Below are 27,042 nucleotides of genomic sequence, written 5' to 3'. Positions count from 1 at the left end.
GTAGGTGGCAGAAATGGCTGTCAAAAAACCCTTGTTGAAGGAAAATTTAGAGACAGGCTTATACCATATTATTCCTACTTCCATGTTGACAAACAAAACATTTATATGTTAGCATTCTCTTTTTTTTTTTGCCATACGATTTATTTTTTATTTTTTTTTAGTCATACATGACAGCAGAATGTATTTTGACATATAATACATACTTGGAATGTACATACGTCAATCATAATGTCTGTTCTATTCTGTCCTTCCTTTCCCCCCTACTCCTCCCTATATGTTAGCATTCTCTAGCTCATGTTGTAGATGTTCTAGATGGAAGCAGTTGTCAGCTAATTCTGTCTTATTAGAAACTTAGGCAAGTAATTGAGATTTTTCTCAATTCTCTGGTTTGAAAAAATCTTTCTAGATTGCCTTATGGTGTATTCCTTTGCAAATATAACTGATATTTAAATATGATTTAAGTTAGAATGTGTCTGAAGATCGAGTTGTAACCAGAGATTTGATTCTTGTGGCATGACAGGATTCTGTGATTCTGGGATATCTTTCCTGTTTCTGATCCTTCTCTGTCCTATCATTACACATTTGGGCTTATTTCTAGCATGGGCCCTACAGTTCTCTAAAAACAGGAAGTAAGTATTCAATTGACACTTATTTTAATGTGTGCATCAGAATAAAATGAGTTTTATAAAGTTTCTTGTGCCCTGAGTTGTAAATTCTTGCTCTCAAATTTTGTTTTTCATATGTGAAGTATTTGGTACTGTGTGCCTAGAATGTAGATTTGTGGATGATTTGAGTTTGATAGTACTTTTGGTATTATATTCAAATTTTCACTTGTTAAAAATTAAAATACCTATTCCTTATTTTCATGGAGGTGATAGATTCAAGTGCCGTTTTTAGTTGTCAAACTTCATCAGAAGTGTATTAGAATTAGAAGTAAAAGAGGTGGCTGGGGCTGGGGCTCAGTGGCAGAGCTCTTGCCTAGCATGCATGGGGTGCTGGGTTCAATCCTCAGCACCACATAAGAATAAACAAATAAAATAAAGGCATTCTGTCCATCCACAACTACCAAAAAAAGTTAAAAAAAAAAAAAAGAAGTGAAAGAATGTGTTTCAGGATGTGTTATTATATTTACCTCATTACTCTTATGATAGATAATACAGTACAGTGGCTCAGCTTCTTAGCTAGTTACTTTGCCTTAGGCATTTTATTTCTTTAAGCCTTACTTTCAGCATGTAAGAAATATGAATAAGGAAAGTGGCGTGCCGGGCGAGCGGGCAGCCAGGCGGACAGCGGCCTGTCGCTCTCAGCGGCTGGTGGGCCTAAGCGCCGCGCCTAGCATGGCGGGTTCCCTGCCTCCCTGCATGGTAGACTGTGGCACCGGGTATTGCCATCAGAGAGTCAGCAAAGGTGGTTGACCAAGCCCAAAGGAGAGTGTTGAGGGGCGTTTATGACCTTGACTTTTTCATAGGAGATGAAGCCATCCATAAGCCTACCTATGCTACAAAGTGGCCAATTCGACATGGAATCATTGAAGACTGGGATCTTATGGAAAGGTTCATGGAACAAGTGGTTTTCAAATACCTTAGAGCTGAACCTGAGGACCATTATTTTTTAATGACAGAACCTCCACTGAATACACCAGAAAATAGAGAATATCTTGCAGAAATTAGGTTTGAATCATTTAATGTACCAGGACTCTACATTGCAGTTCAGGCAGTGCTGGCATTAGCAGCCTCTTGGACATCTCGACAGGTTGGCGAGCGGACCCTGACAGGGATTGTCATTGACAGTGGAGACGGAGTCACCCATGTTATCCCAGTGGCAGAAGGGTATGTCATTGGAAGCTGCATCAAGCACGTCCCGATTGCAGGTAGAGATATTACTTATTTCTTTCAACAGCTGCTAAGGGAGCGGGAGGTGGGAATCCCTCCTGAGCAGTCACTGGAGACGGCAAAAGCCATTAAGGAGAAATACTGTTACATTTGCCCTGATATAGTCAAGGAGTTTGCTAAGTATGATGTGGATTCCCGGAAGTGGATCAAACAATACACGGGTATCAACGCAATCAACCAGAAGAAGTTTGTTATAGTTGTTGGGTATGAGAGGTTCCTGGGACCTGAAATATTCTTTCACCCAGAGTTTGCCAACCCAGACTTCATGGAGTCCATCTCAGATGTTGTTGACTCGGATGTTGTTGATGAAGTAATACAGAACTGTCCCGTTGATGTCCGTCGCCCGCTGTATAAGAATGTCGTGTTTCAGGAGGCTCGACAATGTTCAGGGATTTTGGATGTCTGCTAAGAGCCACAGCTGAGTCGGTATGGCCCCTGGCATTTTGCCATCAGTATTGGTTGACAGGCGAGGCATAACTATCCGCCTCGGCCACTACTTTGGAGTTCTTGCGCTACTTTGGAGTTCTCCTGGGGATTCCCGGAGAGTTCCCATTGGTTGGGGAAGTGCAGGAGGGGGGATTTCCGGAGGGGATATTTCCGGTTGCTGGTTCCTGGAGGAGCCGCGTGGCAGTCGGCAGATTTCCCAGGAGCGCGTGTGAAGTGTGGTGGTAGAGTTCAGAAATAAAGTTTGTTCCTGCTTCAGTGGCTCGTGATTTGTGCCCAGCCAGACTGCGGCATTTGGCGGCCCGTTCAGGGAACGCCTGAAGCTCCGGGGTAAGTGAAATTGCTCGCCCATAAGGGAAGGCGAGAGAATGGGTGACCATTTCAGAAAACAATGTGTTCTTGTTTTGATTGGTTTTGCTTTTGTTTCAAGCTGCCTATCCCTAGAACATTCTCAGGCAAACTGGGAAAAATGGTTGGCTCAAGGTTTGAAGTTGTTCGCCCCTGAGGAAGAGATAGAAATAGACCACAAATGCACATGTCAAGAAAATAGGAAAATTGATACAATGATTTTTTGTTCCGTTTTTGTTTCATTCTGTTTCGGTTTTGTTTTGTGTTATCTTATTGGATTGCGTTATCTTTATAGTAGATTAGAAATTAGTAAAAAACAAACCGAAAGAGTGTTAAGTAAATTGTTAGAGGTTCAGACCATGGAGAAAGACATCGTAGATCAAGTAAAAGAGAAGGTCTCTCGAGCTAGTCAGATAGAGGAAGAAAATTTAAAGGAAGAAAGCTTAGAGGAGAAACAGCTATTAGGGAAAAAGCTACAACAGGAGGCTGCTACTAACACCGTTCTATCACCAGAGGGTGTAATTCAACCAACAGCTCCACCTATGGAGACAGCTGAGTGGCCCCCAACCACGTAGTTGATAGATGGGATCCTGAGATAGTACCTCAAAGATTAGCATGCCCTGTACTTGAGCAGGCAGGAGGGCAGCGAATTCACTGTGCTTTAGATTTCAAAACAGTAAAGCAGTTAAACGAGGCTGTAACAACCTATGGTCTTCAAGCACCCTTCACTGTAAGCATGGTCGAATCCATTACCAACTTGGACATGATGCCAGCAGATTGGGCTAGCATGTGTAAATCTGTGCTAAATGGAGGACAATATTTGTTATGGAAGGTTGCCAATAAGGAATTTTGCATGGAGACGGCTAGGCGAAATGCAGCAGCCGGTTACCCTCAAAGAAATCTAAATATGTTGTTAGGAAAAGGACCTTATGAGGGTCAACGGCAACAAATTGAATATGATCCTGCTATATATGCACAAATTGCTGCAGACGCAGTTAGGGCATGGAAGACTTTGCAAGGACATGGAGATTTACAAGGTCAATTATCTAAGGTAATACAGGGAGCTAATGAACCTTACGCTGAATTTGTAGATAGGGTTATTCAAAGAGCTACCAGAGTTTTTGGGGATACAGAGCAAGCAATGCCATTAATTAAACAGCTAGCCTTTGAGCAAGCAAACAGATGGTGCAAGGAGGCCATTAGACCATGGAAACATGGAGAGTAGATCAACTCAAATCACTTAACGACTTACAAAAGTTATTAGGAGACATAAATTGGATAAGGCTTTATCTAGGCATACCAACAGGAGAGTTGGGACCTTTATTTGATATCCTAAAAGGTCCATCAGATCCAAATTCACCCCACATGTTAACGCCTGAAGCAAGAAAGGCATTAAAAATTATTGAAGCATATATGGAAAATATGCATTTGGATAGAATTGATATAAGTTTGCCTTTATTATTTATTTTACTACCAACAAAAAATATTCCTACTGGAGTATTTTGGCAAGAAGGTCCATTATTGTGGATACATTTATCTTATTCTTCTAACACTATTCTTACTAGGTATCCTGAGGCTGTAGGACAATTAATACTCAAAGGAATAAAAGCAGCAAAGGGAGTGTTTGGAATTTCTCCCAATAAAATTATTATTCCATATACTATGGATCAAATTGCTGAGTTAGCTAATGAGTTAAATACTTGGGCAATAATCATGTGTAAATCTAATGTTTCATTTGATAATCACTTACCATCTAATCCTTTGTTGTCTTTTTGGTCTTTGTATCCTGTAGTTTTTCCAAAAATGACAAGAAAAACCCCTATCATGAATGCTCCAAATGTATTCACTGATGGGTCAAATAATGGTACAGCAGCAGTAGTTACCCCGATCAAACTTTTACATTTTTATTACCCAAACAATCAGCTCAAAAGGTAGAGCTTAATGCAGTATTACAAGCTTTTGTGATGTTTAAAGATACTGTATTTAATTTATTTTCTGAGAGTCAGTATATAGTTATTGCTATAGTATCCCTTGAAGATGCTGGTAGGATTTCCCCTTCCTCTACTGTTTTCTCTTTGTTTTCCACTATACAAAGTTTAATATGGGACAGAAAAGATCCATTCTTTATAGGACATATCAGAGCACATACAGGATTGCCTGGAGCCCTTAGATTGGGCAATGATTTAGCAGATAAAACTACACATGACATACATATTTTCTCTGCACTAGAAGAAGCTACAAATTTTCATAAAAGGTTCCATGTCAATGCTAATACTTTACAAAAGCGTTTTAAAATAACTAAGGAACAAGCTAGACAAATAATAAAACAATGTCAAAATTGTGTGACCTTTTTACCACAAGTTAACCTTGGAGTCAATCCTAGAGGACTGATACCTAACCATATTTGACAGATGGACGTCACACACTTGCCAGAATTTGGAAAGTTAAAATATTTGCATGTTACAGTTGATACTTCTTCCGGATTTTTGATGGGCTCCCTTCATGCCGGAGAAAAAACTAAAGATATTATAGCTCATTGCTTACAAAATTTTGCCACTGTGGGCGTTCCAAAACGGTTAAAAACAGATAATGGTCCTGGCTATACCTCTACCTCTCTTAAACAATTTTGCTCATCATTTGGCATTACTCATATAACAGGAATCCCATACAATCCACAGGGACAAGGCATAGTTGAAAGAGCTCATCAAACTATTAAAATGTACTTATTAAAGCAAAAAGAGGGAATTGGAAAGGGGTATATATCCCCCAAAGATAAACTTAAAATAACCCTTTTTACTCTTAACTTTTTAAATTTGGATTCATCAGGGCTTAGTGCTGCAGAAAGGCATATGTGTCCAAAAAATGTACATAAGCCTAAGGTACTTTGGAAGGATATTCTAACAGGACAATGGAAAGGTCCTGACCCAGTGATTGTCTGGAGTCGGAGTTCTGTTTGTGTGTTTCCACAGGGAGAACAGCAGCCGATTTGGATTCAAGAGAGATTAACCAAAGTGATTTCTACAGACCAAAAAGAAGATGATTTGACTCAAATCCATAACAGCTGATATCCAGAGCTCCAGCTTGGCTATTCTTACATCTGCGACAGTGATTAACCAGGATGCTTTTTTCAATATCTATTTTATTATTGCCTTTTCCCACATCATAAAGTTCTATTTTATTTTTTGATCTCATACAGACCTAGGTTAATGTTTTTCTGATCAGTTTTATTTTTTGACACTGGAGTTTTTAAACATTGCAATGGAGATTTCACCTGTGTAAAGCTACAAGGCTTTTACTATTGTCTTATGTGTTGTATGTTTGTGTGCACACTTGTGTTTTGTGTTGTATGTCTGTGTGTGTGTATGTCCATATATCATATATAAGGAGCGCTCATGAAAAAATGGATCCGAATTTATTTTTATTCATGTGATTTTTAATGGTTTAATTTAAATTGGGTAAACAGCTGTTGAGGATTGTTTTAATATGTGAACAAATAAGGAGGTTAACAGATCTGTTTGTTTACTTTCACCTTTCCTTTTCATTATATTTAATAATTCTGTTCAGGATAATGTAAATTGTTCAGAAAATTGTTTTTTTAGTACCTGTTGGAATGTTACATAATTTTTTTTTAGCATCATTGCCAGAATTCCTATCTTCATCCCAGTGCTGGTGAAGACAAAGATAAAACCAAACTACAGCTTCTTCGATAGTTATCACAACAAACTGTATAAACTGATGCATGAATGAATAATAACTCAACAAGTAATGCTCATTCAAGGAGTCGATTTACTTTGGGAGGAAATGGACATATTCATAGATTTCTCTGCTTTGAACTGCTTGCAGAACTTGCCTGGACTATGTATCACTTGTATACATTGTGAACTATCTGTTGGTGCAGCGAATTGTGGTAATGCTGGAGTATCTTTGCTGGTGGTGTCACCGGTGGTACAATTTTTCAAAGGAGCCATCAATTGGCTTAGTGTCATGGCATTTCTGTATCCTCCTCCCTTCTGCTAGTGATGGTCTAAAATTTGGGGGCCAGCAGAGGTGAGGCAAAGAACCTCACCCCCCCAGTGGCACCAAGGCCAAATTTGGGGGTCAACAGAGGTGAGGCAAAGAACCTCACCCCCCCCCCCCCACTGGTACAAAGGCCTTTCCACAAGTATGGCTGTGTGCTGGACCGGTAGTCAGTGACGGGTATGATCCAATTGCAGTGGTACCAACCTAAGACAGGAGGCTGACGCCTAGAGGTCAGCTCATCCGATGACGGGTAAGGACCATATGTTGTATTGGACAACCTAACAGGCACGGTCCCTAAGCCACATTGCTTGTTGTTTAATTAAACAGAGGGGGGGAGATGCTGAGAGCCACAGCCGAGTCGGTATGGCCCCTGGCATTTTGCCAACAGTGTTGGTTGACAGGCGAGGCATTACTATCTGCCTCAGCTGCGACTTTGGAGTTCTTGCATTACTTTGGAGTTCTCGTGGGGATTCCAGGGGATTCCCGGAGTGTTCCCATTGGTTGGGGAAGTGCAGGAGGAGGGATTTCTGGAGGGGATATTTCCAGTTGCTGGTTCATGGAGGAGTTGCTTGGCGGTCGATTTCCCAGGAGCGTGTGTGAAGTGTGCTGGTAGAGTTCAGAAATAAAGTTTGTTCCTGCTTCAGTGGCTCGTGATTTGTGCCCAGCCAGACTGTGGCAGACGTCGACTGCAGAGAGATTTAAAAAGAGTGGTGGATGCCAGATTAAAATTTAGCGAAGAGCTCAGCGGCGGCAGAATAAAGCTCAAGCCCATGGAGATGCAGGTGATAACACATCACATGCAGCGCTACGCCGTGTGGTTTGGAGGCTGGATGCTGGCCTCCACGCCTGATTTCTTTCAGGTCTGTCACACCAAGAAGGACTATGAGGAGTACGGCCCCAGCATCTGCCGCCACAACCCCGTCTTCGGAGTCATGTCTAGGTGTCTGCCTTGAAGTCGCATTCCATAGTGTCATATTGGGAACGAGTGTCCTCAGAGCCCAGAGAAGACTGCAGCTCCTGTACAGGCGACGCTTGGTGTGGGGTCCCGCCGTGAGCTGGCAGTGCCCATTGTACGAGGCACCGTGCCATCTTCACGAAGCCGTTCTTGACGTGCTGGCGGCGATCTGCCCTTCTGCCTCTCTCCCTCTCTGCCCCCCCCCATCTGAGCTTCTAGTCAACAAATACAATTCTGAAGGAATTCAAATGCAACTTTAAAAATTATTAGAGAAAAAAATGGTGTGAAATAGTCCCCCCCTGGAAATATCGTGGGGACGTAAACACTGATCCTCCCAGCTTATTTTTTTAAATAAAACTTTATAAACTTGAAATACAAATCGATGTTTATATTTCCTATCATTTTGTATTTTATGGTATTTGGTACAACTGGCTGGTACTAAGCACGAGTAGATATTGATGTCATGGAGTGCTGTAATAACGTTTTTAATTATGGGGCATGTTCCGATATGTTTATAGGCAAACAGAATAAAGGGAAGACTTTTTGCCACATGTTTAGTAGAAAATGATACACTTTCCTGGGGTGATGTGAAGTCTGAACACTAAACAGTGTTGTGTGAGAGTCATCATGGGGTACTGTGTCTGTTAGTTGTTTTGTTTGAGCTTTCTGGAATTGTTTTATAGAAGATGATGGTTCGATGTTGGTGAGTGTTGGATGAAATGCTACCTTGCACCTTGTAATAAAAGCTGTTAGAATCTTTATAAATAAAAAATATGAATAATAATAATAAGTACTTTGCATGATTATAAATTTAAATAAGATGATAAATGCAAAATAATTTTTGCCATATTTGGTTTATAGCTGCCCCAAAATGATAACCTGTAAGATGATGTAGGGTGAGGGGAAGATCACTTTAGTAGATGATGTAGGGTGAGGGGAAGATCACTTTAGTAGTTAGCAATTGTTGATAGTGTAAAATATATATTTTGTATGCTCAGTGTGCATTGTATTTTAATAAAATAGAGTGCTTATTGCTGTGCATATACTTATTGGAAGTTAGGCTCATATTCCTTTTGCTTTTAGAACTAGTAGAAAATACCTGTTTGGGGGACAGTGTTTTTAGATGTTATAAAATTCAGGAATATAAATTTTGGTCAGATAGTAGAGCATTGGTGGTGGTTAAGAATAAAAACTTTCAAATCAAACTTTGAATTTTTATTCTAGTACCAATACTTGCTGCCTTGTACTTTTTCTTGTCTCTGCTTAATTTTAAATTGTTTCTGAAATGAGAATAATGAAAAATCCTGTCTTCTACTTTGGAAGAGTTGAATGAGATAATCCATTTAAAGTATTTAGCATAGTGTCTAACAGGTAACAGCTGATCAACAGCTCTTAGTTATTGTTATGAATAATGATAAATAGGAGAATGGGTTAGTAGAGGGTAGGTATTTAGGTGCTAGAGAATATTGTTTGAAGCATTGTTATCAATAGTAATAAATGGGAGCCAATAGCAATTTTAAGTGTTCTAGCCTTGTAGTAATAAGAAACTGGTGATATTCATTATAATAACTTTAAAATTAATCCAGTATATCTAAAACATTCTCATTTCAACATGGTAATCAGTATCTTTTATTTTATTTATCTTTCTTGTACTGAGATTGAATTTAGGGGAGTTCTACAGTTCAATTGTATGCCAGATTAAACAAAACAAAACAAAACAAAAAACCCAACTTTTATTGTGAGACAGGGTCTTTCTAAGTTTCTGAGGTTAACCTTGTGTTTGTGATTGTCTTGCTTCAGCCTTCCAATAGGCTAGGTTTCTAGGCATTCCTACTGTTTGTGGTGAAGATTTGGTTTTCATTCAGCCTCTTTCATTAAGTTGTGTATTTAGAATTTAGAATTTTACTTTGAAAAGTGTATATTTAGAATTAGCTAGCTGGATTCCAGTTTTGTTGGCAGCATCCAATGTGTCAGTCAGGAGCTGGTGGAACATGCTTTTTTCTCACATTTAGACCAGACAAAGGTGTTGACATTGGCCATGTTAATGTTAGAGTTTTTTCTTAGCCTGTTTTATGTGATGGTCGATGGCCTTGACATCCGCAATGAAACAAGTGTGGTGTTGTCTTCTGTCTTCTTCATAGCTGACTCAGTGGTCAGGGGAAAATTGATTGTGGCATAGTAGTCCATAGTGCCTATGGGGAACTCTTTCAAGGTCTGCCTCTGTAGCTCCGGTATCTTGGACCACCAGAAGGAAGGTTGATATGTGATCTTTTTTCTTGTGGCTGTAGATACCTTTTAGCCTGGCTGGCTGGCTGGCTAGCTTGCTTGCTTGCTTGCTTCCTTCCTTCCTTGCTCCTTCCTTCCCTCCTTCTCTCTTTCCTTCCCTCCCTCCATCCTTCTTTTCCTCCCTCCTTCCCTTGGATTGAACTCTGAGACAATCAAAACTGCAGAACCACATCCAAAGCCCTGTTTTGTATTTTATTTAGAAATAGTGTCTCAAGAGTTGTTTAGCACTTCACTTTTGCTGAAGCTGGCTTTGAACTCATGATCCTCCTGCCTCGGCTTCCCCAGCTGCTAGGATTATAGGCATGTTCAGCCACACCTGGGCCCAGCCTGGCTTTCTTGGTCTTCAAAGTCTTTACTTTGACTTTGGCTTTGGGGGTTTCCTTCTTTGCTTACTGTGCCTTCTTGATGAATAGAGCTATTTAACTTTTTATATTTGTATCTTGTGTTTAAAATCTTGGTTCCTAACGATAATAACATTATATTTCATAAATGTTTTGAAATAATACCAGTCTTATTAGTAATAAGACCTAACAAGTGGAACTTAACATTCTGTATTATATGTATTTATATTCTTCTGATGTCTATTCCTCTAGGAATGTAAGGTCAATATTTATTTCAAATAAATATTGAAATGATATTTCTCATTGTACTTATACCACCACCTTAGTAAAATAGGACATATATGAAATTTTGGTTTTTACTTTTAATTTTTTTTCTTTCTTTCTTGCAGTACTAGGAGTTGAATTGAGAACCTTACATGTGCTAGGCTAGCACTCTACCACTGAATTATATCCCCAGTGCCAGTTTAAAATTATTTTTATTGTTTGGTTAATCACAATAGTGGAATTCATTATGCCATATTGGTTTTTAGTGTTTTTATATAAAGTATTTACATGATTTCAAAATGGTTAGGTTATTTTAAAAAATAATATTATCATCTTATTCTGTCAGTAACTAAAAAAAAATAAAGTTTTATTTTACCATATTTTAGGATTTTAAATGTTTTACTGGGTTTTGAACATACAGCATGTCATTTACAGTGCAGATGGTCTATCATTATATAAAAGTTGAGATTGTAGTATTTGCAGATAATGAATTTTTTATAATCCCTTTTCATTAGTTAATAAAATGTTTTTTTTTAATTGTAGATGGAAACAATACCTTTATTTTATTTTTTATATGGGGCGGAGGCTCAAACCCATTGTCTCACACATGCTTGGCAAGCATGCTACCACTGAGCCACAACCCCAGCCCCTAATAAGATATTTTGCAGGTTAATATTACTGAAATTATGACATAGAGTTAAACTTTCAGATTATGTTGCTCAAATTTGCCAGAGTAGGAATTTATCTGTGGAGGAGAAAGGAATCTTTTCCTAAAAGTCGGTTGTATGCTACAATAATCTCCCATATCTGCAGTTTCAATTTCCATGGTTTCAGATAGCTGCAGTCAACCCTCATCTGAAATTCCTAGGTTCAGGAATTGAACCTAGGGGTGCTTTACCTCTCAGCTATATCCCCAACCCTTTTTTATATTTTATTTAGAGACAAGGTCTTGCTGAATTCCTTAGGGCCTTGCTAAGTTGCTGAGGCTGGCTTTGAACTTGCAATCCTCCTGCTATATCCTTAAATAACATTAAAGCATATTGTCATAATTGCTGTCTTTTATTATTAGTTATTATTATCTCTTACTGTGCCTAATTAAAAAATATTTATATATATATATATATTTAGTACTGGTGATTAAACTGAGGGTCATGTGCCACTGTCCAGCTTCATCTGAAAATATTAAGTGGAAAGTTTCACTTAATTCATAAGTTTTAAATAACATTACAGCATATTGTCATAATTGCTGTCTTTTATTATTAGTTATTATTATCTTACTGTGCCTAATTTAAAAAAATATATATTTATATATGTTTTTAATACTGGTGATTAAACTGAGGGGCATTTAACAACTGAGCTATATCCCTAGTCCTTTCTATTTTTTATTTTGCGACAGTCTCACTAAATTGCTGGGGGTCTTGGTAAGTTGCTCAGGCAATTTCAAATACCCCAGTTGCTTGTTTATACGTATGCTCTACCACATCTGATTCTAAGTTTTATAAATTAAACTATATTGTAGGTTGAGGAAATGACAGTATATATACGGTTTGATATTACTGAGAGTTCCATGCATTGAACCAAAGTCTTGAAATGTATCACCCAAGCATAAGAATTGTGCCAACTGATTGGCACGATTGTTAATGCTTCTTAGGAATCATTTGGACAGACCTTTAACAATGTGTTAAAAATGATTTTTTTTCTAACAGTGTAAAAAATTTTTAATTTCTATTTTGTGGACATATTTGATTATTTCAGTTGTTTATTATTTGCTGTTGTGAGACTGAGTGCAATATTACTAGATATTACTAACGCCTAATGCCTGCCACAAGATGAGCGATCAATAAAATTGAGTTCTGATCTTTGTGGATCCTAGATGTGCTGCTCTTTAGGTTTTGGAAGAGGGTAGTATAGTTATACAAGTATATTGTGGAATCTTGGAAGAGTTATGTGTTCTTTTCAGTGTACAACCTTCCCTTGGAGCTTTCTTCCTATTTACTTCTACTTCACCTTTTCTCTTTTGTAAGTTATGTCCAGAAGGCTCATTTGCAGTTATCTGCACACCACTTTGGTGTCTGCTTTGTATTTGTTCTGTTTCTGTTACCTAAAAATAGATTAGAAATTTATCCTGTTAATCATAATCTGAAAAGTGAATCTTCAAGTTTTATGTTATGTCCTGGATGAGTCCACTTTGCCCAATCTTAAATTGGGTCATATGATGATAAAAATTATTGGTGCATTTTCCATGTCACTGTAGAAATAATTTATGGAAAACATGGAATTTCCAAGAGCCTTTTTAAGTTTATAAATCAGTAAAATTGAAATTGAACATTTTAAACTGGAACTGTTCCTAGAATATTCAGAATATAACATTTTTATAGGCACATGCAACACTTCAAAAAAGCAGATTGTTGGGGAGCATGATCAGGATGACAGCAAAATTATATCAAATGTAATTTATAATGAAATAAGGAAGTAGACAGCTTATATTAGAGGGTATATTCATATTGTTTAAGTTTAATGTTTTGAATGAGTAAAACATATGGCAGAAACCTTATAAAAATACATATACAAGGAATATATGTATTTTTGTATAGGAATATATATATTTCATCCTACCCTTTCCTCTCCATTTGTTGAGTTTTTCTTCTTTTATTTTTTAATATTTATTTTTTAGTTTTAAGTAGACATCTTCATTTTTTATTTTAATGTGGATGCAGAGTATCGAACCCAGTGTCTCATGTGTGCTAGGCGAGCACCATAACACTGAGTTCCAGCTCAAGTTTCCCTTCTTTATGCATATATCTTACTATTATTTATCTCTTATATATCGATTCAAAGTTACTTGCAAATAGAAAAACAAACACAAATTTGCTTCTTATTTCCATCTTTTTTGACCTTTGGCTTTTAAATCATGCATACATTTCTGTACTTCTTAATTTTTTGTCATTCAACACATCAGGGGGAAATTTTTCTTCTTTAAAAAAAACAAAACACTTGGAATTGAATCCAGGGGTGCTTTACAGTTGAGCTGTACCCCCAGTTCTCTTATTTTTATTTAGAGATAGGGTCTTGCTACATTGCTGAGGGTCTCCCTAAGTTGTGGAATGCTATTATTTGTATATTCTTGTAAACAACTTTATTGAGGGATAACTTGCACACTAAAACAGTAAACCATTTTAAGTGTGATTGTATATACAACTGTGGTTGTATATCATGGCCACAATCCAGGTTTAGAACGTTCCTCTTTCCCCTGAAAAGTTCCCTTCTGCTCATCCACGGTCAGCCTCACTCCCAGGTCTCCTCATTATTTATTTATTTTTTTGGGTGGTGGGGGTGGCAGTAGGTACTGGGGATTGAACTCAAGGGTACCTGACCACTGAACCACATTCTCAGCCCCATTTATTTATTTATTTTAGAGACAGGGGCTCACTGAGTTGCTTAGCGCCTTTTGCTGAGGCTGGCTTTGAACTCTAAATTCTCCTTTCAGCCTCTGAGTTGCTGAGATTACAGGTGTGCACCACTGTGCCTGGATGCTCATTTGCTTTTGCAATTCTACACCAGTATATTTTATGGATGTAACATAATTTATTTAACCATTCTCCTGTTTTTGGATATTTAGTTGTTTTTTGACTTTTATAACCAGTTCTGAAATGAGGTAACTTCATATGTATGCAAGAGTGTCTCTAGGATTAACTCCGGAAAGTATACTTACTGGTTAAAGGGAATAGGCATTCTTTTATTTTGATGATCATTGACATATTTTCCTCATGTAGATTAAACAGGTAATTTTAAATATATATTGGCGAAAATATGTTTTCTTGGTAGATCCTTGAATATTTGGGAAAAGGAGACTACTGGAAGAATATCCTGAGTAAGTGACAGTAGCTAAGTTGATGAAGAACATAGGAAGGGAGAAGGTGAAGGGAGACAACATTTATTTTTATGTAATTTTTTGTATTTGTGATTTTATAAAAACCAATTCATGTACTAACTTATGGGAAAAAGAGACTTAAATTATTTGAGACCAGGAATTCATATGAGAGTGGGACTTGTTTTGTTAGGCTTATTTAATAATTTTAGTGAAAATAGCAGCTGCCAGTAGAATCACTAGGTGGAAAATAAAGATGTCAACAGAAGTAGTTTGTGAATTTTATGATAATTAGACATTAATTTGCATAATGTGATGGGTATTCATCATTGTTGGGCAAGTACAATAATTAAGTAAACCCTTTCTCCTATACTATCTGAAAGAAGAGTTTCTGATACATTCAAGATAGTAAACAGCCAGCTTCTTGCTCTATAGCCTCATCTGGAATTCCTTTTGTCTTTCTCTCTACAGCCTCTTTGGCCATTTGGTTAGCTCTGTAGTTCAGTTTTCTTTTCTTTTGAAATTGGAGATCAGCAGTTACGGGGATAAATGGTAATATTCTTCATCCCTTTGTTTAGTCACTAAATATGAAGATGGATGGCTTCCGCTAGTCATTCTGTCTGTATGCGAGTCTTACTGTAGACCATACGTTCTCATTTTAGATTATGTGTGTGTGTGTATATACACATGAGCACACACATACTTATATATACACATACACACATATACATATGTATATATGTGTGTTTTTTCATTGGTGGTATTGCAGATAGAACCCATGAGTGTTTTTTGTATGAGCTACATCTCCAGCCCTTTAAAAAATGTTTGAGACAACGTCTAGCTCAGTTGCTCAGTCTGTCTTCCTGCCTCAGCCTTTTGAATAGCTGGGATTACAGGCATGTACCACCATACCTGGCTAAATTACAGTATTTAATTCTTAACTGGTCTCTCTGATCCTGCCTCATATTCTTGGAGTCTTGTTTTCTGCAAGCTGTGTGATCTAAGACATAGATTGTGTCACTCCTTTTCATGAGACAAAGCTTCTTACTCTATCAAAATGTTTCTCAGTAGGGTCATTAGTAATTGTAGCCTATATTGCCACCTTTCCCTTGTTCTGCATTGTTAGGGTCTGTAAACAAGTCAAGATGGCGCCTGGCATTTTGCCAGAGGGAGTGGTTTGTGAAGTAACGCCAGCGAGCCATTAAGTGTGGAGATTCCTTATTGGTTGACTACTGTATGTAGTTTATGTTAATTACGATAAGCTGTGTGGAATGTATATATACCCCTCCTGTCCTACAATAAACGGCTCCCACTCCTGTTGTATCAATGTACACAAGTTGCTCTGCTCGTCACCCCCCCCACCCCCCACCCCCGTTATTTTGCTGCAGCCGGACTGCGGCACTGCATTTCCCCCAAATCTTTGTTGTTTCTCATTTCATGTCATTGCACATCTTATTTATTTCCTAAACTGCCAATCATTGTTCATGTAATTTCTGACATCCTAAGAAGGATGTAAGCCCATTTTAGGATGTCAGGATGTCTCCCCTTGTACAGAACAACTTCATAGTAGTTACCTAACTGCTCACCTGTTTAACTGATACCTCCGCTAGACCCTTTAGAAACAAAGACTAGGGGCTGGGGTTGTGGCTCAGCGGTAGCATGTACGTGCCTAGCATGTACAAGCCCTGGGTTCAATCCTCAGCACTACACATAAAAATAAATAAAGGTATTGTGTCCAACTACAACTAAAAAATAAATATTAAAAAAAACCCCAAAACAAAGACTAGGTTTTAGATTGTATACTGTTTCTGTCACATGTAGAAGTTTGTGAATGGTTAATTTTACCATGCTACCAATCTTTGCCCTTTTCTCTATTACTCTTCCTTTTCTGAGTTCTTTCCCTACCCAGTAATAGTGGGAGTAGAAGAAATGGAGGGGAATATATAATCAGGGATATGATAAGTTATTGTATAATGGTGTATTAAGACTTGTAATGCAAAATACATAGATAGAAAAAAAAAAAAGAAATGGAGGGGAGAGGTTTAAAAAGGGGGGGGCTAAGAAAACGGGGTGGAGTTTTCTGCTGGGATTCATAGTATTCTAAGCCTAATTTTTCCTTTCCCTGCCACATATTAGTCATATACACTAGGTAAAAGGAACTAAGGCATGCAGGCCTTCAGCATGAGCTTTTGTTCTTCTGGCCAGGAGTTAGGCTTTATTTTGTACTTGCTGTAGCTGTTTGTGTTAGAGGCTGACATTTCCTCTTGTGGCATTGTTTTTATTTCCTCTTTTGTCTTTGAGTTTTCCTAGAAACTCCTTGAATAAGTTCCAGTTGGTGTAGTTCTTTGATTTGTGATCCCTTGTTATTATACAGATGTTCTGTTGATGTAGTAGAAAGATGTTGGACAATGGGAAATGTTCTTGGTTTTATGAGCAGGTCTCATTTTTTTTTTTTTTTTTTGGTGAGCCTATATCCCTTAGCTGTGACCTTCATAAGTAGTTCTCTGCTTGTTTCCTCTCTCAGGTAAGGTAGGAAGGCTAGAGGGGGCTTTCCCCTAGGCCATTTAAACTGTGTCAAACAGAGGGCAGACCTTGTTTAGAATGCTCTGGGCATATTTCACAATGATTTCTTTCTCCCTTCCCCTCTTAGAAGCTGGAGGGGATTTTTCTGTAATCTCTGTGAAAACCTGGTAAGGTATTTATGAAATATGGATCCCCCTGAAGATGGAACTGCCCTGGACTCATTATTGTTTGTGATACTGGGATTGAACCCAGGGACATACACACATGTACTCTGAGACACATACTCAGCCCTTTCAGGGGCCCACAGTACATTGTCTAGGCTGTCCAGCTTGTAGTCCTCCTGCCTCAGCCTTCTAAGTAGCTGCCCTGGAGTTTTTAATTACCAAGCTTGTATATATTCAGCTTCCAAGAATTTATCATATAGTTAGGTTTCCATATCCTTTCCTGGAGACAGTGGAGGTTTCTTCTTCTGGACTAGTGCCCTGGTAAGTTGTAATTCTCTGTTTCTGCCTGCCTTTCTCTCCACTTTGGGGGACAGTACTTTGTCCTGTGACCTTAGTTCTCTGACAGATCCGGTAGGAGGTGTTGAATATCAGATTGTTCAACTTTGTTTTAGTGGAGGAAGATCATGACTTCCAATCTTCTTTGTAGGGTAGACTAGAAACTGGAATTCTTTTGGCATTTACTTTAAACAATTCAGAAAAGATGGGGGAGATGGAAAGAGAAACATATATTATAAAGTTGTAGACTGAAACATTGGTAGGATGTATGTGCTCTGAGCTGGGACACAAAGAAGGCTAGGAGAATACAGAGGGGACATTGTGGTGGGCATACCTGGTATACACTGTGTATTTCATTTTTCTTCTCTTTTTTTTAGGGGGGGGAAATATGGGGGATTGATCCCAGGGACACTTTACCATTGAGTTATATCTCTTCCTTTTTTATTTTTATTTTTTTTTATTTTGAGATAGGGTCTTGCTAAATTGCTGAGGCTGGCCTCCAACTTGGCAGTTCTCCTGCCTTAGCCTCTCTAGTCTCTGGGGTCAAAAGTGTGTGCCACTGCACCAGGTATAGTTTTTCATTCTGTTGTAATAGTATTGTTTTCCAATTTCAATTTTTAATAGGAATTTATCTATATTGATTGAAATTCCTAATCTGGTGATCTTGCTAAACCTACTTAGTAGTTTCATTAGCTCTTTTGTAGATTGTTTTGGATTTTTTTTTTTTTATAATGGATTATATTACTAGTCAATAAACACAGTTTTTTTTTTTTTTTCATTCCAATCCAAATGCCTTTTCCTTCTTGGTTGTATTGGATAGAATCTCCAAATCAGTGCTGATTATAAGTGGTAAGGTGGATATCTCTATCTTATTCTTAACCTTAAGGGAAGCATTCATCTTTCATCATTAAGTATCATGTTAGTCGGATATTTGGCACAGATGCTTTTTATCAGGTTGAGACGTTTCCTTCTGTTCCTGAGAGATTTCAACAGGAATGACTTAGATTGCATCAGGTATATTTTCTCTGTTGAAAAGATTATGATTTTCTGTTTAAAGAAAAGAGCAGGTTAATAGGGTTAGTAACATGGATTAACTTCTGGATTTTAAAACAATCCTCTATATCTAGAGGATGGGGGCATAGCTCAGTGATAGAGGGCATACTTAGCTTCTGTCAGACCCTGGGTTTAATCCCAGCACACATAAAAACAAACAAAAACAAAACCCTCCATTGCTAGGGTAAACATTACTTGATCATGATGTATTTATTACCTTAAAAAAAAATGATTGATTGATTGATTGATGTACTCACTGTCTCTTATGTGATAGGTAGGTGCTCTATCATTGAACAACAAGCTCAGTCCCATGTATTACCTTTTAAAAACATTGTTGTATTCTTTTAAAAATTCTTTGCATTTGAGACATTGGTCTGTACTTTTCTCATAAGCTTATTATATGTCAGAATAATGCTTGCTTTGTACAATGAGTTTTGAAAGCATTTGTGCTGAGTTGATAACTATTTCTTAAGTGTTTCTCATAATTCTCCAGCAGTGGGACATTTACTTAGTGGGAGGTGTTTTAAACTGCAGAGTCAATTTTCAAAACAGATTTAAGGCTATAAGTTATCTATTTCTTGTTGAGAGTGCATTTGTACTTTTTGTCTATCAAGGGAGATGTTCATTTTATCCAAGTTGTCTAACTTATTAGCATAGGTTTGTTCATAATAATCCCTTATTGTGCTTTTAATATTGTAGAATCTGTAGTGTTGTTACCAGCCTCATTCTAATGGTGGTAACTTGCATCTTCACTCTTCATGTTCCTTTTGGCTAGGACTGCCAATTTTATTGATATCAACAAAGCCAGATTTTGTTTTTCTTGATTTTCTCTTGTTATTTTACTGTTTCATTGATTTTCATCTTTTTTAAGTTATTGCTTTTCTTAATTTCCTCTTTTAAAGGTAGAAAGTGAGGTCATTGGTTTGAGACAGCTCTTTTTTTTCCTTTAAAAACATTTTTTTCCAGTTTATTGGTGCATTTTGTTTTAGCAATACATTCTAGTATGTAATGTTTTTGGTTTTCATTTTACACATAATACTTTCTAATTTTCCTTTTGATCTCTTCTTTGATTCATGAGTTATTTTGAAATGTTTTATTTTCTTTTTCAAATATTTTTAGACTTTTCAGAGTTTTTTTGTTATTGACTTCTAAATTAATTCCATTGTTGTCATACTTTGTATAACTTGAATGCTTTCAAATTTATTGAGATTTAATTTATGACTCAGGATATGTTGTCTTGGTAAATGTTCTGTGTGCAGTGGAAAAGAATGTGTATTCTGTTCTTATTGGGTGGAGTGTTAGATGTAAATCAGATCAAGTGGGTTGATAATGTTATTTACTTATGCTTGCCTTTGTTGAACAACTTCAACTCCTTCTCCTTTTCTCTCTCTCTCTTTTTTTTTTTTTTGGTACTGGGGACTGAACTCGGGGGGCACTTGATCACTGAGCCACATTCCCAGCCTGGTTTGTATTCTGTTTAAAGGTAGGATCTCACTGAGTCACTTAGCACCTCACCATTGCTAAGTCTGGTTTTGAACTTGTGATCCTCCTGCATCCGCCTCCCAAGCTGCTGGGATTACAGGTGTGTGCCACCTTGCCCGGCTGAACTTCTTGATCTTGGTTTATATTTTTTGTTTAATTTGGAAACAGTTTGACCATTATTTCTTTAAAAAAAAAAATTTTTTTTCTGTTTCTCTATTTTCTCTTACCTCCTCCCTTCCTCTCCTCCCTCATCCTTCCTCTCCCCTCTCCTTCCATGCCCTTTTCTTCTCTAAACCTTGGGCCTCGCACTTGCTAGGCAAAAGCTCTACCACCCCCAGCTCACAGGCCTGCATTTTGTTTTTTTTGTATGCCTGTTAATCTTTGATGATCCTAAATGTAGTGAATTTTGATATGTTGAGTACTGAATTTTTCTGTAATTCTGTAGGTCTTCCTGAGCTTTTTCTTAGCGTATATTTAAGTTCCTTGAGAAAAGTGTGATTTTTCTGGGTCTTGCTTTAGAATCTTATTAGGTGAGGTTGGAGCAGTGTTCTTCAGAACAGAGGTAATTATTAACCTGCTACTGGGACAGGACCTTCTGGAGTAAACTAACTAATGCTTAGAACTTGTGTATTTTTCTAGTTAGGCTGGTAGACTCAAACTCTTAATTCTTAGTTAATATCAAGCATTTTTCACTCTAATTTTTTCCATTGTCTTGGATAATTCCTCATATGCAAGTGCTATTAGGTTCTCACCTGAGTACTGAGAGGACCCTCTGCATATCTCTTAAGTTTCCCTGTACAACAATTCTCCTCTTTGGTATCTGACCCATAATCTGTAGGTCCATGTGCTGGTAATTCTTAGGGCTATACAGTAAGGTACTTCTAGAGCCTGCCTTACATTTTTTTTTTTTGGTCCTGGGGATAGAACCCAGTGGCTTGGTACATGCTAGGCAAGCACTCTACCACCTGAGCTATATCCCCAGCCCCAGGAAACTTGTTTTTTGAAATCATCTTTTCTTCTTTATCTGATGTCCAGTGATTGACATTGCTTAAAGTATTTTGTCTGTTTTTGGGGGGTATTAAAATGTCAATTGTTACTCCATTTAGGCTGAAAGGAGAGACTAATTTTTTGTTTTTTAAAGATGCTACCTTACACATTTAAAAAAAAAATGAAGTCAGGATTCCAGGAACAGAAATGGAGCATCAGCATTCATCCTTAGTTCCTGCTGGAAAAATAATCACTAATTGTTGACTTTATTCAAGGCATTGATAATATTCAGGTTTGCGAATTAGAAATCAGACTGTCATTAGGAATGTGGTTCCTTAATTTACTTATGTCTCTCTTGCATTCTTTTTTTTTTTTCCTTAAGAAGAAGGCTTGTATTTTCTTTTATTTTTTAAAGAGGAGGGGAGGGAGGGAGGGGAAAGAGAGAGAGAATTTTTTAGTATTTATTTTTGAGTTTTCGGCAGACACAACATCTTTGTTTGTATGTGGTGCTGAGGATCGAACCTGGGCCGCACGCATGCCAGGCGAGCGCGCTACCGCTTGAGCCACATCCCCAGCCCAAAGGCTTGTATTTTCTTGTTATAATATTTGAATAGTCCTATTGCTTGAGGATGCAGTAAAACCTAGGCTCTCTGGAATCTTTTGGAAGAGTGAGTAACTAGGTACCAGCTGTGATTTTGCTTATTTTAGCATTGGGCTTAAATTTTTTGAATGGAAGTCTTATAAAATGTCTTAATTATTTTAAGTTGTTTAAAAGATTATTTTAAACTCATTTGCACCTTTTCTTGATAATTACTGTGTTGATAAGTCTTAGTGCCTCTTTATTTATTTATTTATTTTTTAGTTGTAGTTGGACATGATACTTTTTTTAAAAATATTTTTTTTAGTGTCGATGGACCTTTATTTTATTTATTTATATGCAGTACTGAGAATTGAGCCCAGTGCCTCACACATGTGAAGCAAGAGCTCTACTACTGAGCCACAACCCCAGCCCCACAATACCTTTTATTTATTTATTTTTATGTGGTGCTGAGGATCAAACCCAGGGCCTTGCATGTGTTAGGTGAGCCCTCTACTGCTGAGTCACAACCTCAGCCCTGTATAAGATGATATATTTATTCTGTTCTCTGTTTAACTAAATAAAATATTTTACTCTGAGGAAGAAATGTGTTTACTTCCTTTTGATAACCACCAGATAACAAGTTCAAGTATGCAGAAAATACTGAAGTTTTTGCAAAGTTAAAAACAAAGTTGAGGTGACACGAAGGTGACAATGTATAATGTAGAATTAAATCACTTAATTTTTAATTGCCATAATAGGCCATAGTTATTTTGGGCTGTTTTTTTGTTTTTGTTTTTGTTTTTGGTGATGCTGGTTATTGAACCCAGAGCCTTGTACTTACTAAGCAAGGGTTCTGTGGTTCTAAAGATATACTTGTTACATACAGCAACAGCTGAAAGCCAGGGAAGTAACTGTAATTAATGTTCTCTGATCAGTTGATCACATGCATCTTAAAACAGGTTTACATTTTATCTGGAGAGTAGGCACTTTAGGCCTTAAAGAATTATTGGAAATTCATTTAAATTGTACAATGGATTTAATTTCCTTTGTATAGATAGTGTCAGCAAGAAATCATGGATGTTACCATCTTCAAATAATAAAATTTAATATTAATTTTGTTATTTAATAATAAAATAAATTTTTTATTTAAACAAATTTACATTATTTTTAACTCATCGTAGGAAGTATGAAAAATCCAGAAAATTAGCAGAAGAAAATCATTTTTAATATTAGCATTTTTGTGTGGCATCTCAAGTCTTTACCTATGCATTTTTCTAAATGTATGTTGTAATACTTTTTATTTTTTCCATTATGGTGATACCCATGGCCTTGGAATATGCTAAAGCATACACACTACCACTGACTTATGGACCCAGCCCAATAATTTTTTCTTTTTTTAAATATTTTTATGTTTTAGTTATAATAGGTGGAGACAATATCTTAATTTTTTTTATGTGGTGCTGAGGATCAGTGCCTCTCGCACGATAGGTGAGCGCTCTGCCTCTGAGCCACAACCCCAGCCCTCAGTAATTTTTCTTTTTAAATTTTTTTTGGGGAGACAGGGCACTGGGGAATTAACTCAGGTGTGCTTTACTACTGAGCTGTATCCCCAACCCTTTTTATTTTGAGACAGGGTCTGGCTAAGATTTTTAGGATTGTTGAGGCTGGCTTTGAATTTGTAATACTTCTGCCTCAGCCTCCAGGATTGCTGGGATTACAGGCGTGGGCCACCATACTTGGCTGCTGGTGCTGCTGCTTTTTTTTTTTTTTTCGTTTATTTTTTTTATGTGGTGATGAGAATTGAATCCAGTGCCTCATTGTACGAAGCCAGCAGTCTCCCTCTGAACTATAACCCCAACCCTTGGCTTCTTCGTAACACTTTAAAATTACTTCCTTAATGGGTAGGATAATTTTTTTTTTAAAGAATGATACTTTGTCCTTTCTGCGCTACCCAGGGAGGGATCCATACAACGTTGTTCTTGATTCCCATCGTAACTTTAAAGGGAAACTGTCACAATGTCCGGAGCCCTTGATGTCCTGCAAATGAAGGAGAAGGATGTCCTCAAATTCCTTGCAGCAGGAACCCACTTAGGTGGCACCAACCTTGATTTCCAGATGGAACAGTATATCTACAAAAGGAAAAGTGATGGCATCTACATCATAAATCTGAAGAGGACCTGGGAGAAGCTTCTGCTGGCAGCTCGTGCCATTGTTGTCATTGAAAACCCTGCTGATGTCAGTGTCATATCATCTAGGAATACTGGCTAGCGGGCTGTGCTGAAGTTTGCTGCTGCCACTGGAGCCACCCCTATTGCTGGCAGCTTCACTCCTGGAACCTTCACTAACCAGATACAGGCAGCTTTCCGGGAGCCACGTCTTCTGGTGGTTACTGATCCCAGGGCTGACCACCAGCCTCTTACAGAAGTGTCGTATGTCAATCTGCCTACCATTGCTTTGTGTAACACAGACTCTCCTCTGCGCTATGTGGACATTACCATTCCATGCAACAACAAGGGAGCTCATTCTGTGGGTCTGATGTGGTGGATGCTGGCCCGAGAAGTTCTGCCCTTGTGTGGCACCATTTCCCGTGAGCACCCATGGGAGGTTATGCCTGATCTGTACTTGTACAGAGATCCTGAAGAGATTGAAAAGGAAGAGCAGGCTGCTGCTGAAAAGGCTGTGACCAAGTGTTAGGGTCTGTAAACAAGTCAAGATGGCGCCTGGCATTTTGCCAGAGGGAGTGGTTTGTGAAGTAACGCCAGCTAGCCATTAAGTGCGGAGATTCCTTATTGGTTGACTGCTGTATCTAGTTTATGTTAATTAAGATAAGCTGTGTGGAATGTATATATACCCCTCCTGTCCTGCAATAAACGGCTCCCACTCCTGCTGTATCAATGTACACAAGTTGCTGTCATCCCCCAGATGGCCCCCGGGAGAATCCGGGGAGTGTTCCGGACTCAAACTGCCACTGGGCACAGGGAGCAAGAGCCTGCGAGACTGTGCCTTCGGTCAGGTTTGGATTTGGGCTCTCGCAGTGGCGTCCCGCTCCCCGGGCGGGGGGCGGGTAAGAGCCAGCTGCCTCTGCTTGGAAAGTCCTTGCTGCGCCATGACCAGCTCGTGCACGTGGCAGCTGCCGCGCTGATTCACGCACCCTCCGGTAACAAAAAGTATTCAGTAATAGCCTTTTGCTGCAACTTTTTTCCTGATAATCCTTCCTCTTCTGAACTTTCTTCTTTCTGACTAGAGTTCCTGGGCTTCCATCAACACATGCCCTAACTGCTCTTGGTTCCACTGGGGTGCCTTCTTCCCTTAGTAATTTACTTAACACCCCTTCCATATTTTCGTCACAAAGACAATACAACATTTCAAGACAAGACACAAACACTGTATCAATCTTCTCCATTTTCTCAAAATGTCCATTTTTCCTCTCGCCCTCTCTGCCTAGGGACGAGCAGATTTGCTCCCGTCCTATCTAAGGACGGGCAGCTTTTCCTCGTCAACTTACCCCCGAGTGTCCCGGGGCTCCCGTACGGGCCACCATCTGCTCCAGTCCGGCTGCAGCAAACTAACCGGGGGGGGGGGGGGGGGGGGGGGGGGGGGCGACGAGCAACTTGTGTACATTGATACAGCAGGAGTGGGAGCCGTTTATTGCAGGACAGGAGGGGTATATATACATTCCACACAGCTTATCTTAATTAACATAAACTAGATACAGCAGTCAACCAATAAGGAATCTCCACACTTAATGGCTAGCTGGCGTTACTTCACAAACCACTCCCTCTGGCAAAATGCCAGGCGCCATCTTGACTTGTTTACAGACCCTAACAACCAAGGAGGAATTTCAGGGTGAATGGACTGCTCCAGCTCCTGAGTTCACTGCTACTCAACCTGAGGTTGCAGACTGGTCTGAAGGTGTGCAGGTGCTCTCTGTGCCTATCCAGCAGTTCCCAACTGAAGACTGGAGTGCCCAGCCAGCCACTGAAGACTGGTCAGCAGCCCCCACTTCTCAGGCCACTGAGTGGGTAGGAACAACCACCGAGTGGTCTTGAGTTGTTCTGCAGTCACACATTAATAAGCAAGGTGGAAATAAGGAGAATAAGCACCAATTTACAGAGAATAAACACCAATTTCTAAAAAAAATATACGTTGTTACTGCCTGACAGCATAAAATGACATTCAGTGGAAATCTGGGTTTAAGCTCTTTTCCTCTTTTTTTTGGAGGAGGAGGGGCAAACCAGGGATTGAATCCAAGGGTACTTAACCACTAAGCCACATTTCCAGCCCCATTTTAAAAAATAATTTTTATTTTGGGATAAGGTCTTGCTGTGTTGCTTAGGGTTTTGCCAAGTTGCTGAGGCTGGCTTTGAACTCAAGATCCTCTTGCCTCTACTGCCTGAGCTGTCAGGATTATATGTTTGGGCCACTGTGCCTGACTCTTTTCCTGTCTGCAATAATTGTGTCCTTTAAAATAACTTAAAGCTCTGCTTCTTCTTCTTCTTTTTTTTTTTGTTCCAGTGTGAAATAGTGCTTTCTTTACTTACCTAATTTTTTAATAAAAACGAAATGTGAAAGCTTACTGTTATAAAATGAAATACTATCTAACATAGTAAATATTTTCATGTCTGGTTAAGTCTGAGTTGTTTGCCTCAAAATATTCTCGTTTTCCTTTTCTCCCACGTTAGTAACTTATATGAAATATCATGGTGCAGTAGTTCTTAAACTTTATTAAATTGATTTGGATCAGGCTTTATTGCATTAGATACATAGTCTTCTGAAAAATTCTCTCTTTAATTACAGTGTCCTCAGATACTTCTTCAGAGACCCACAGAAAGTTTTATGGTTTCCTGGTTAAAATTTTTATAGTAGTTTTCATTAATTGTCTATACCACCTACTTGTACTTCCAAACTTTGATACACCCATATAACTAATTATTGTACTAACTGAATCTATGTACTATTATCCCAGAATCTACCAAAAATATGTCCTTGAGCTTACTGTATTATTTCCAGGAGACTTGAAGAACATTACCTTCTATGAGTTAGAAACAGATAAAAATCAATGCTTTTGGGGTCTGGGGGTGGGGGTGGCCTGGTAACTGGAGGTTGAACCCAGTGGTGCTCTACCTCAGCCCTTTCTAGTTTTTATTTTGAGACAGGGTCTCACTGAATTGCTGAGACTGGCCTACTACTTGCCTTCCCAGTTGCTGGGATTATAGACTTGTATCACTATGCAAGGCTAAATCACAAGTTCAAGACCAGTTTCAGCAACTTAGCAAGATCCTATCTCAAAAGATAAAAGGGGTTGGTGTTATAGCTCAGTGGTTAAGTGCCCCTGGGTTCAAACCTACCCCCTCCAAAAGAATAAGAAAATGGAGATAAAATAATACTTAAACGTTTAGAGTATTATGAACCATCAGATTCAATGATATTTGTCTCATTTTTATCTTGGTATGTGACTGTCAAAGAGCTCATTTATCTTAGAACTAAGAGAATATATTG

At 38.4% G+C, this 27,042-nt stretch overlaps 1 protein-coding gene and 2 pseudogenes across 4 annotated transcripts in view; all 3 read left to right on the top strand.

The window, feature by feature from the left end:
* Arid4b (AT-rich interaction domain 4B) overlaps positions 1-27,042 on the top strand; it is a 143,702-nt gene that overhangs the window by 19,646 nt on the left and 97,014 nt on the right. The gene's annotated exons all lie outside the window — the stretch shown is intronic.
* LOC114102497 (actin-related protein 3B-like) lies at positions 1,374-8,038 on the top strand (annotated as a pseudogene).
* On the top strand, positions 23,502-25,667 carry LOC114102496 (small ribosomal subunit protein uS2-like; annotated as a pseudogene).

This window comes from Marmota flaviventris, chromosome 12 (genome assembly GCF_047511675.1).
Source record: "Marmota flaviventris isolate mMarFla1 chromosome 12, mMarFla1.hap1, whole genome shotgun sequence".
NCBI classification, from domain to species: domain Eukaryota; kingdom Metazoa; phylum Chordata; class Mammalia; order Rodentia; family Sciuridae; genus Marmota; species Marmota flaviventris.
The sequence above is the reverse complement of the archived record's forward strand: the minus strand, read 5'-3'. Positions and strand labels throughout refer to the sequence as shown.